This window comes from Heterodontus francisci, chromosome 29 (genome assembly GCF_036365525.1).
Source record: "Heterodontus francisci isolate sHetFra1 chromosome 29, sHetFra1.hap1, whole genome shotgun sequence".
NCBI classification, from domain to species: Eukaryota; Metazoa; Chordata; class Chondrichthyes; order Heterodontiformes; family Heterodontidae; genus Heterodontus; species Heterodontus francisci.
Window position 1 is genome coordinate 8,371,997 of NC_090399.1, and position 12,354 is coordinate 8,384,350.

General features: G+C 44.9%; 1 protein-coding gene across 1 annotated transcript in view; it reads right to left on the bottom strand.

Moving 5' to 3' along the window:
- LOC137346105 (butyrophilin subfamily 1 member A1-like) overlaps positions 1 to 12,354 on the bottom strand; it is a 123,549-nt gene that overhangs the window by 41,368 nt on the left and 69,827 nt on the right. The gene's annotated exons all lie outside the window — the stretch shown is intronic.

Sequence of the window (12,354 nt, forward strand, 5' to 3'; positions counted from 1 at the left end):
GTCACGGAGCCCAGGCAATGATGAGGAATGGTCCGGGTACAAATTACATCCGCAGGCCGGATGGAAACCTTAAGCGGGTCACATGTTGGACAACCCAGATCTCACCCCTCCTCCCACCAAGTCACAAGTAACTATACAAGTATAAAGAAAAAGAGGAACTGTGGAAAACAAATAAAAAGATACCAAAATACAGTATTTTTGGTGTAATGATGAAATAAATTGACAGATTTCATTGATGTGGAACATGATGCTGGTTGACTCAGTATTCTGCCCCAAAACAGGAAGTGTATTTTTCAACAACAGAAGCAACAAAGAATAATTTCATACTAGTTGAGAAAAACTCTTCTTACTTGAGAAAGAAAATGTCTAATCCCCTGCACTATGGGGCTCCACAGAAGAAAAGGACATTATCTAATCCACTGCACTGTGGGGTTCCACAGCAGAAAAGGACAGTATCTAACCATTGCACTATGGGGCCCCACAGCAGAAAAGGACATTATCTAATCCACTGCACTGTGGGGTTCCACAGCAGAAAAGGACAGTATCTAACCATTGCACTATGGGGCCCCACAGCAGAAAAGGACATTATATAATCCACTGCACTATGGGGTTCCACAGCAGAAAAGGACATTATCTAATCCATTGCACTATGGGGCCCCACAGCAGAAAAGGACATTATCTAATCCACTGCACTATGGGGCTCCACAGCACAAAAGGACATTATCTAATCCACTGCACTATGGGGCTCCACAGCAGAAAAGGACATTATCTAATCCATTGCACTATGGGGCTCCACAGCAGAAAAGGACATTATCTAATCCATTGCACTATGGGGCTCCACAGCAGAAAAGGACATTATCTAATCCATTGCACTATGGGGCTCCACAGCAGAAAAGGACATTATCTAATCCACTGTACTATGGGATTCCACAGCAGAAAAGGACATTATCTAATCCACTGCACTATGGGACTCCACAGCAGAAAAGGACAGTATCTAATCCACTGCAGTATGGGGTTCCACAGCAGAAAAGGACATTATCTAATCCACTGCACTATGGGGCTCCACAGCACAAAAGAACAGTATCTAATCCACTGCACTATGAGGCTCCACAGCAAAAAAGGACATTATCTAATCCACTGCAATATGAGGCTCCACAGCAGAAAAGGTCATTATCTAATCCACTGCACTATTGGGTTCCACAGCAGAAAAGGACATTATCTAATCCATTGCACTATAGGGCTCCACCGCGGAAAAGGGCATTATCTAATCCACTGCACTGTGGGGCTCCAGGGCGGAAAAGGGCATTATCTAATCCACTGCACTATGGGGCTCCACAGTAGAAAACGACAGTATCGAATCCACTGCACTATGGGGTTCCACAGCAGAAAAGGACATTATCTAATCCACTGCACTATGGGGTTCCACAGCAGAAATGGACAGTATTTAATCCACTGCACTATGGGGCTCCACAGCAGAAAAGGACATTATATAATCCACTGCACTATGGGGTTCCACAGCAGAAAAGGACATTATCTAATCCACTGCAGTATGGGGTTCCACAGCAGAAAAGGACATTATCTAATCCACTGCACTATGGGGCTCCACAGCAGAAAAGGACATTATCTAATCCACTGCACTATGGGGTTCCACCGCGGAAAAGGGCATTATCTAATCCATTGCACTATGGGGCTCCACCGCGGAAAAGGGCATTATCTAATCCACTGCACTATGGGGCTCCACAGCGGAAAAGGACATTATCTCATCCATTGCACTATGGGGCTCCACCGCGGAAAAGGACATTATATAATCCACTGCACCATGGGGTTCCACAGCAGAAAAGGACATTATCTAATCCATTGCACTATGGGGTTCCACAGCAGAAAAGGACATTATCTAATCCATTGCACTATGCGGCTCCACATTAGAAAAGGACATTATCTAATCCATTGCACTATGGGGTTCCACAGCAGAAAAGGACATTGTCTAATCCATTGCACTGTGGGGCTCCACAGCAGAAAAGGACATTTTCTGATCCATTTGTGAGACTAGCTAAGAGGAAAAAGGAAGCATACATAAGGTCTAGGCGGCTGAAGAAAGACGAAGCTTTGAAAGAATATCGGAATTGTAGGCACAATCTGAAACGAGGAATTAAGAGGGCTAAAAGGGGTCATGAAATATCTTTAGCAAACAGGGTTAAGGAAAATCCCAAAGCCTTTTATTCATATAGAAGGAGCAAGAGGGTAACTAGAAAAAGGATTGGCCCACTCAAGGACAAAGGAGGAAAGTTATGCGTGGAGTCAGAGAAAAATGGGTGAGATTCTAAACGAGTACTTTGCATCGGTATTCACCAAGGAGAGGGACATGACGGATGTTGAGGTTAGGGACAGGTGTTTGATTACTCCAGGTCAAGTCGGCATAAGGAGGGAGGAAGTGTTGGGTATTCTAAAAGGCATTAAGGTGGACAAGTCCCCAGGTCCGGATGGAATCTATCCCAGGTTACTGTGGGAAGCGAGAGAGGAAATAGTTGGGGCCTTAACAGTTATCTTTGCAACATCCTTAAACACGGGTGAGGTCCCGGAGGACTGGAGAATTGCTAATGTTGTCCCCTTGTTTAAGAAGGGTAGCAGGGATAATCCAGGTAATTATAGACCGGTGAGCCTGACGTCAGTGATAGGGAAGCTGCTGGAGAAGATACTGAGGGATAGGATCTATTCCCATCTGGAAGAAAATGGGCTCATCAGTGATAGGCAACATGGTTTTGTGCAGGGAAGGTCATGTCTTACCAACTTAATAGAATTCTTTGAGGAAGTGACAAAGTTGATTGATGAGGGAAGGGCTGTAGATGTCATATACATGGACTTCAGTAAGGCGTTTGATAAGGTTCCCCATGGTAGGCTGATGGAGAAAGTAAAGGCGCATGGGGTCCAAGGTGCACGAGCTAGATGGATAAAGAACTGGCTGGGCAACAGGCGACAGAGAGTAGCAGTGGAAGGGAGTTTCTCAAAATGGAGACGTGTGACCAGTGGTGTTCCACAGGGATCCGTGCTGGGACCACTGTTGTTTGTGATATACATAAATGATTTGGAGGAAAGTATAGGTGGTCTGATTAGCAAGTTTGCAGACGACACTAAGATTGGTGGAGTAGCAGATAGTGAAGGGGACTGTCAGAGAATACAGCAGAATATAGATAGACTGGAGAGATGGGCAGAGAAATGGCAGATGGAGTTCAATCAGGGCAAATGCGAGGTGATGCATTTTGGAAGATCCAATTCAAGAGTGAACTATGCAGTAAATGGAAAAGTCCTGGGGAAAATTGATGGACAGAGAGATTTGGGTGTTCAAGTCCATTGTTCCCTGAAGGTGGCAACGCAGGTCAAGAAGGCATACGGCATGCTTTCCTTCATCGGACGGGGTATTGAGTACAAGAGTTGGCAGGTGATATTACAGTTGTATAGGACTTTGGTTCGGCCACATTTGGAATACTGCGTGCAGTTCTGGTCGCCACATTACCAAAAGGATGTGGATGCTTTGGAGAGCGTGCAGAGGAGATTCACCAGGATGTTGCCTGGTATGGAGGGCGCTAGCTATGAAGAGAGGTTGAGTAGATTAGGGTTATTTTCATTAGAAAGACGGAGGTAGAGGGGGGTCCTGATTGAGGTGTACAAAATCATGAGAGGTATGGACAGAGTGGATAGCAAGAAGCTTTTTCCCAGAGTGGGGGATTCAATTACAAGGGGACATGAGTTCAAAGTGAAAGGGGAAAAGTTTAGGGGGGATATGCGTGGAAAGTTCTTTATGCAGACGGTGATGGGTGCATGGAACGCTTTGCCAGCGGAGGTGGTAGACGCGGGCACGATAGCGTCTTTTAAGATGTATCTAGACAGATACATGAATGGGCAGGAAGTAAAGAGATACAGACCCTAAGAAAATAGGCGACAGGTTTAGATAGAGGATTTGGATCGGCGTAGGCTTGGAGGGCCGAAGGGCCTGTTCCTGTGCTGTAATTTTCTTTGTTCTTTGATCCACTGCACTATGGGGCTCAACAGCAGAAAAGGACATTATCTAATCCACTGCACTATAGGGCTCCACAGCAGAAAAGGACATTATCTAATCCACTGCACGATGGGGCTCCACAGCAGAAAAGGACATTATCTAATCCACTGCACTATGGGGTTCCACAGCAGAAAAGGACATTATCGAATCCACTGCACTATAGGGCTCCACAGCAGAAAAGGACATTATCTAATCCACTGCACGATGGGGCTCCACAGCAGAAAAGGACATTATCTAATCCACTGCACTATGGGGTTCCACAGCAGAAAAGGACATTATCGAATCCACTGCACAATGGGGTTCCACAGCAGAAAAGGACAGTATCTAATCCACTGCACGATGGGGTTCCACAGCAGAAAAGGACATTATCTAATCCACTGCACGATGGGGCTCCACATCAGAAAAGGACATTATCTAATCCACTGCACTATGGGGTTCCACAGCAGAAAAGGACATTATCGAATCCACTGCACTATTGGGTTCCACAGCAGAAAAGGACAGTATCTAATCCACTGCACGATGGGGTTCCACAGCAGAAAAGGACAGGATCTAATCCACTGCACTATTGGGTTCCACAGCAGAAAAGGACATTATCGAATCCACTGCACTATTGGGTTCCACAGCAGAAAAGGACAGGATCTAATCCACTGCACTATTGGGTTCCACAGCAGAAAAGGACAGTATCTAATCCACTGCACTATGGGGTTCGACAGCAGAAAAGGACATTATCGAATCCACTGCACTATTGGGTTCCACAGCAGAAAAGGACAGGATCTAATCCACTGCACTATTGGGTTCCACAGCAGAAAAGGACAGGATCTAATCCACTGCACTATGGGGTTCCACAGCAGAAAAGGACATTATCTAATCCACTGCACTATTGGGTTCCACAGCAGGAAAGGACAGGATCTAATCCACTGCACTATGGGGTTCCACAGCAGAAAAGGACATTATCTAATCCACTGCACTGTGGGGTTCCACAGCAGAAACGGACATTATCTAATCCACTGCACTATGGGGCTCCACAGCAGAAAAGGACAGTATCTAATCCACTGCACTATGGGGCTCCACAGCAAAAAAGGACATTATCTAATCCACTGCACTATGGGGCTCCACAGCAAAAAAGGACATTATCTAATCCATTGCACTATGGGGTTCCACAGCAGAAAAGGACAGTATCTAATCCATTGCACTATGGGGTTCCACAGCAGAAAAGGACATTATCTAATCCACTGCACTATGGGGCTCCACATCAGAAAAGGACATTATCTAATCCACTGCACTGTGGGGTTCCACAGCAGAAAAGGACATTATCTAATCCACTGCACTATGGGGTTCCACAGCAGAAAAGGACAGTATCTAATCCACTGCACTATGGGGCTCCACAGCAAAAAAGGACATTATCTAATCCACTGCACTATGGGGCTCCACAGCAAAAAAGGACATTATCTAATCCACTGCACTATGGGGCTCCACAGCAAAAAAGGACATTATCTAATCCATTGCACTATGGGGTTCCACAGCAGAAAAGGACAGTATCTAATCCACTGCACTATGGGGCTCCACAGCAAAAAAGGACATTATCTAATCCACTGCACTATGGGGCTCCACATCAGAAAAGGACATTATCTAATTCACTGCACTATGGGGCTCCACATCAGAAAAGGACATTATCTAATCCACTGCACTGTGGGGTTCCACAGCAGAAAAGGACATTTTCTAATCCACTGCACTATGGGGCTCCACAGCAAAAAAGGACATTATCTAATCCACTGCACTATGGGGCTCCACATCAGAAAAGGACATTATCTAATCCACTGCACTATGGGGCTCCACATCAGAAAAGGACATTATCTAATCCACTGCACTGTGGGGTTCCACAGCAGAAAAGGACATTTTCTAATCCACTGCAGTATGGGGTTCCACAGCAGAAAAGGACAGTATCTAATCCACTGCACTATGGGGCTCCACAGCAGAAAAGGACAGTATCTAATCCACTGTACTATGGGGCTCCACAGCAGAAAAGGACAGTATCTAATCCACTGCACTATGGGGTTCCACAGCAGAAACGGACATTTTCTAATCCACTGCAGTATGGGGTTCCACAGCAGAAAAGGACAGTATCTAATCCACTGCACTATGGGGCTCCACAGCAGAAAAGGACATTATCTAATCCACTGCACTATGGGGCTAAAAGGTGCAAGGACACCAGCCAGCTTATGTAGAGGAAACAAAGCTGATGGTTTTGTGATATAATGTTGCAATATTTGACACTGTTGTATCCAATGCAATCAACCTGTTTCATAAGTACATAAGAAATAGGAGCAGGAGTAGGCCATTCAGCCCTTCCAGCCCGCTCTGCCATTCATTGAGATCATCCCTGATCTTCTACTTCAACACCATTTTCTTGCATTATTCTCCTATCCTTTGATGTTTTTAATATATAGAAATCTATCGATCACAGTCTTGAACATACTCAATGACTGAGCCTTCACAGCCCCCTGGGACAGAGAATTCCAAAGATTCACCACCCTCTGAGTGAAGAAATTCCTCCTCATCTCAGTCCTAAATGGCCTGCCTCTTATTCTGAGTTTGTGTCCCCAGGTTCTAGACTCCCCAGCCGGGGGAAACATCCTTCCTACCCTGTCGAACCCTGTAAGAATTTTATATGTTTGATTTAGATCATCTCTCATTCTTCTAAACTCCAGAGAATAAAGGCCCATCTATTTAATCTTTCCTCATTGGAAAATCCCTCCATCCCAGCGATTAGTTTGGTGAACATTCGTTGCACTCCCTCTATGGCAAGTATATCTGTCCTCTGGTTGGGAGACTAAAACTGCACAAACTGCTCCAGGAGCAGTCTCACCAAGCCTCTATATAATTGCAGTAAGACATCTTTACTCCTGTACTCGAATCCTCTTGTAATAAAGGCCAACAGGCTACTTACCTTCTTAATTGCTTGCTGTACCTGCATGTTAGCTTTCAGTGACTCATGAACATGAACACCCAAGACCCTTTGAAATTCAACATGTTCAAACCACTCACCATTTAGAAATACTCTGTATTTTCCCACCAAAGTAGATAACCTCACATTTTTCCACATTGTATTCCATCTCCCAAATTTCTGCACACTCACATTGCCTCTCCAAATCTCCTTTGCATCCTCCTCACAACTCATCCATCCACCTAGTTTTGTGTCATCTGCAAACTTGGAAATATTACATTTAATCCCCACATCCAATTCACTGATATAGATTGGGAATAGCTGGTCCCCACTAGTTACAGCCCGTCAACCTGAAAATGACCCATTTAGTCCGACTGTTTTCTGTCCGTTCGCCAGTTCTCAATCCATAACAGTATCTTCCCCTCAATCCCATGTGCTCTAATTTTGTTCACTAACCACTTGTGTGGGACCTTATCAAAAGCTTATTGAAAATCTAAATATACCACATCCATTGATTACCCCTTATTTATTCTGCTGGTTACATCCTCAAAAAACTCCAACAGGTTTGTTAAATATGATTTCCCTTTCATAAATCCATGTTGATTCTGCCCAATTCTACCATTATTTTCTAAGTGCCCTGTTATCACATCCTTTATTGCAGATCCTAGCAATTTCCCTATGACTGATGTTAGGCTAACACGTCTGTAGTTCCCCGTTTGTTCTCTCCCTCCTTTTTTAAATAGTGGGGTTACATTTGCCACCTTCCAATCTGCAGGAACCATTCCAGAGTCTATAGAATTTTGGAAGATTATCACCACTGCATCTATTATCTCCACAGCCACCTCTTTCAACACTCTGGGATGGAGATCAGGTCCAGGGGGTATATCTACTTGAAGGTCCATTAATTTCTCTAGTATTCTTTTTTACCAATATGAATATCCTGCAGTTCCTCGTTTACACTAGTCCCTTGATGCTCTATTATTTCTGGGACGTTTTTAGTACTTCCCTCCGAGAAGACAGGCACAAACTATTTCCGCTCAGTCCGCAAGCAGGACCCTGAGCTTCCGGTTGCTTGCCATTTCAACACTCCCCCCTGCTCTCATGCTCACATCTCTGTCCTGGGATTGCTGCAGTGTTCCAGTGAACATCAACGCAAGCTCGAGGAACAGCATCTCATCTACCGATTAGGCACACTACAGCCTGCCGGACTGAACATTGAGTTCAATAATTTCAGAGCATGACAGCCCCCCACTTTACTTTCATTTTTAGTCATTTTTAGTTAATTTTTCTTCCTTTTTTTTGCATTCCTTTTTACATTTTTTGCATTTATTTCATTTCATCTTAGTTTGTTCAGTTTGCTTACCCACTGTTTTTTTCAGGTTGTTTTTCTTCAGGTTTGCACTTGCTGATGTTCAATATTCAGTATATTCACACCTAATCTGTACTAATGCTTTGTCTTTCAACACACCATTAACATATTGTTTGCCTTTGCTCCGTGACCTTTTGGTCAGCTATGTGGCCTGGTCCAATCTGCACCTTCTCCTTTGTTATCTCTTGCCCAACCCCCACCTCACTTGTTTATAATCTGTGACTTTTCTAATATTTGTCAGTTCCGAAGAAGGGTCACTGACCCGAAACGTTAACTCTGCTTCTCTTTCCACAGATGCTGCCAGACTTGCTGAGTGAATCCAGCATTTCTTGTTTTTGTTTGTGGCACAAACTATTTGTTTAGTTTCTCTGCCATTTCCTTAATCCCCAATATCGGTGTGAGGGGGAGGGTTTTAGATTCCTGGGACATTGGGACCGGTTCTGGGGGAGGAGGGACCAGTACAAACTGGACAGGTTACACCTGGGCAGGACTGGGACTGATGTCCGAGGGGGAGTATTTGCTCGAGTGGTTGGAGAGTGTTTAAACTAAAATGGCAGTCAGATGGGAACCTTTACAAGGAGTCAGAGAAGGGGGATCAAAGACAAGAACAAAAGACAGTAAGAGGAATAAGAAATGTGATAGGCAGAGAAATGAAGGGCCAGATTAAAACAAGGCCACAGTGAAAAATAGTGGGAAGGGGACAAGTAATGTCAAAAAGACAAGCCTTAAGGCTTTGTTCCTTAACGCGCAGAGCATTCGCAATAAAGTGGATGAATTAATCGTGCAAATAGATGTAAACGGGTTATATAGTTGGGATTACGGAGACATGGCTGCAAGGTGACCAGGGATGGGAAATGAACATCCAGGGGTATTCAGTATTTAGGAAGGAGAGACAAAAAGTAAAAGGCGGTGGAGTTGCATTGCTGGTTAAAGAGGAAATTAACGCAATAGTGAGGAAGGATATTAGCTCTGACGATGTGGAATCCGTATGGGTAGAGTTGAGAAACACTAAGGGGCAAAAATAAGTTTGTGGGGGTTGTATATAGACCCCCAAACTGTAGTGGTGATGTTGGGAATGGCATTAAACAGGAAATTAGAGACACATGCGATAAAGGAACATCTGTAATTATGGGTGAGTTTAATCTGCATATAGATTGGGCAAATCAAATTAGTCACAATACCGTAGAGGAGGAATTCATGGAATATATACAGGATGGTTTTCCGGACCAATACGTTGAGGAACCAACTAGAGAACAGGCCATCCTAGACTGGGTATTGTGCAAAAAGAGAGGAATAACTGACAATCTAGTTGTGTGAGACCCATTGGGGATGAGCGACCATAATAGGATAGAATTCTTCATCAAGATGGCGAGTGAAGTAGTTGATTCTGAGACTAGGGTCCTGAATCTTAATAAAGGAAACTATGAAAGTATGAGGCGCGAGTTGGCTATGGTGGACTGGGAAATGTTACTTAAAGGGATGACGGTGGATAGGCAATGGCAAACATTCAAAGAGCACATGGATGAACTGCTACAATTGTTTATTCCTGTCTGGCGCAAAAGTAAAACGGGAAAGGTATCCAAACCATGGCTTACAAGGGAAATCAGAGATAGCATTAGATCCAAGCAAGAGACATACAAATTTGCCAGAAAAAACAACAGACCTGAGGATTGGGAGCAGTTTAGAATTCAGCAAAGGAGGACCAAGGGATTGATTAAGAAGGGGAAAACAGCGTACGAGGGTAAGCTTGCAGGGAACATAAAAACGGACTGTTAAAGTTTCTATCGGTGTGTGAAGAGAAAAAGATTGAAGACAAATGTAGGTCCCTTACAGTCAGAAACAGGGGAATTTATTCTGGGAACAAAGAAATGGCTGACCAACTAAATACATACTTTGGACCTGTCTTCACAAAGTAAGACACAAATATCATGCCACAAATGTTGGGGAACACAGGGTTTAGTGAGAGGGAGAAACTGAAGGAATTCAGTGTTAGTAGAGAAATGGTGTTGGGGAAATTGATGGAATTGAAGGCTGATAAATCCCCAGGGCCTGATGGTATATATCCCAGAGTACTCAAGGAAGTGGCTCTAGAAGGAGTGGATGCATTGGTGGTCATCTTCCAAGATTCTATAGACCCTGGAACAGTTACTACAGATTGGAGGGTAGGTAACGTAACCCCACTATTTAAAAAGGGAGGTAGCAAGAAAACAAAATTCTAGACCAATCAGCCTGACGTCAATAGTGGAGAAAATTCTAGAGTCCATTCGCAAAGATTTTATAGCAGAGCACTTGGAGAACTGTGGTGGAATCGGACAGAGTCAGCATGGATTTACAAAAGGGAAATCGTGCTTGACAAATCTACAAAAATTCTTCGAGGATGTAACTAGTAGAGTTGATGAGGGGGAGCCAGTGGATGTGGTTTATTTGGACTTTCAGAAGACTTTCGACAAAGTCCCACATAAGAGATTAACATGTAAAATTAAAGCGCATGGGATTGGGGGGAGTGTATTGTGATGGATAGAAAATTGGTTGACAGACAGGAAACAAAGAGTAGGAATAAACGGGTCTTTTTCCGAATGGCAGGCAGAGACTAGTGGTGTGCCGCAGGGATCAGTGCTAGGACCCCAGCTATTCACAATATAGATGTGGTGGTGGCACAGTGGTATACAGGAGGGAGGGAGTTGCCCTGGGAGTCCTCAACATCGACTCCGGACCTCATGAAGTCTCATGGCATCAGGTTAAATATGGGCAAGGTAACCTCCTACTGATTACCACCTACCGCCCTCCCTCAGCTGATGACTCAGTACTCCTCCATGTTGAACACCACTTGGAGGAAGCACTGAGGGTGGCAAGGGCACAAAATGTACTCTGGGTGGGGGACTTCAATGTCCATCACCATGAGTGGCTTGGTAGTACCACTACTGACCGAGCTGGCCGAGTCCTAAAGGACATGGCTGCTCGACTGGGTCTGCGGCAGGTGGTGGGGGAACCAACACGAGGGAAGAACATACTCGACCTCGTCCTCACCAATCTGCCTGCCGCGGATGCATCTGTCCATGACAGTATTGGTAGGAGTGACCACCGCAAAGTCCTTGTGGAGACGAAGTCCTGCCTTCACATTGAGGATACCATCCATCGTGTTGTGTGGCACTATCACCGTGCTGAATGGGATAGATTTTGAACGGATCTAGCAATGCAAAACTGGGCATCCATGAGGCGCTGTGGGCCATCAACAGCAGCAGAATTGTACTCAACCACAATCTGTAACCTCATGGCCCGGCATATCCCCCACTCTACCATTACGATCAAGCCAGGAGACCAACCCTGGTTCAATGAAGAGTGCAGGAGGGCATGCCAGGAGCAGCACCAGGCATGGTGTCAACCTGGTGAAGCTACAACCCAGGACTACTTGCATGCCAAACTGCGTAAGCAGCATGCGACAGACAGAGCTAAGCGATCCCATAACCAACGGATCAGATCTAAGCTCTGCAGTCCTGCCACATCCAGCCGTGAATGGTGGTGGACAATCAAACAACTAACTGGAGGAGGTGGCTCCACAAATATCCCCATCCTCAATGATGGGGGAGCCCAGCACATCAGTGCGAAAGATAAAGCTGAAGCATTTGCAACAATCTTCAGCCAGAAGTGCCGAGTTGATGATCCATCTCGGCCTCCTCCTGAAGTCCCCAGCATCACAGATGCCAAATTTCAGCCAATTCGATTCACTCCACGTGATATCAAGAAACGACTGAAGGCACTGGATACTGCAAAAGCTATGGGCCCTGACAATATTCTGGCAATAGTACTGAAGACCTGTGCTCCAGAACTTGCCACGCCCCTAGCCAAGCTATTCCAGTACAGCTACAACACTGGCATCTACCCTGCAATGTGGAAAATTGCCCAGGTATGTCCTGTACACAAAAAGCAGGACAAATCCAACCCGGCCAAGTACCGCCCCATTAGCCTACTCTCAATCATCAGTAAAGT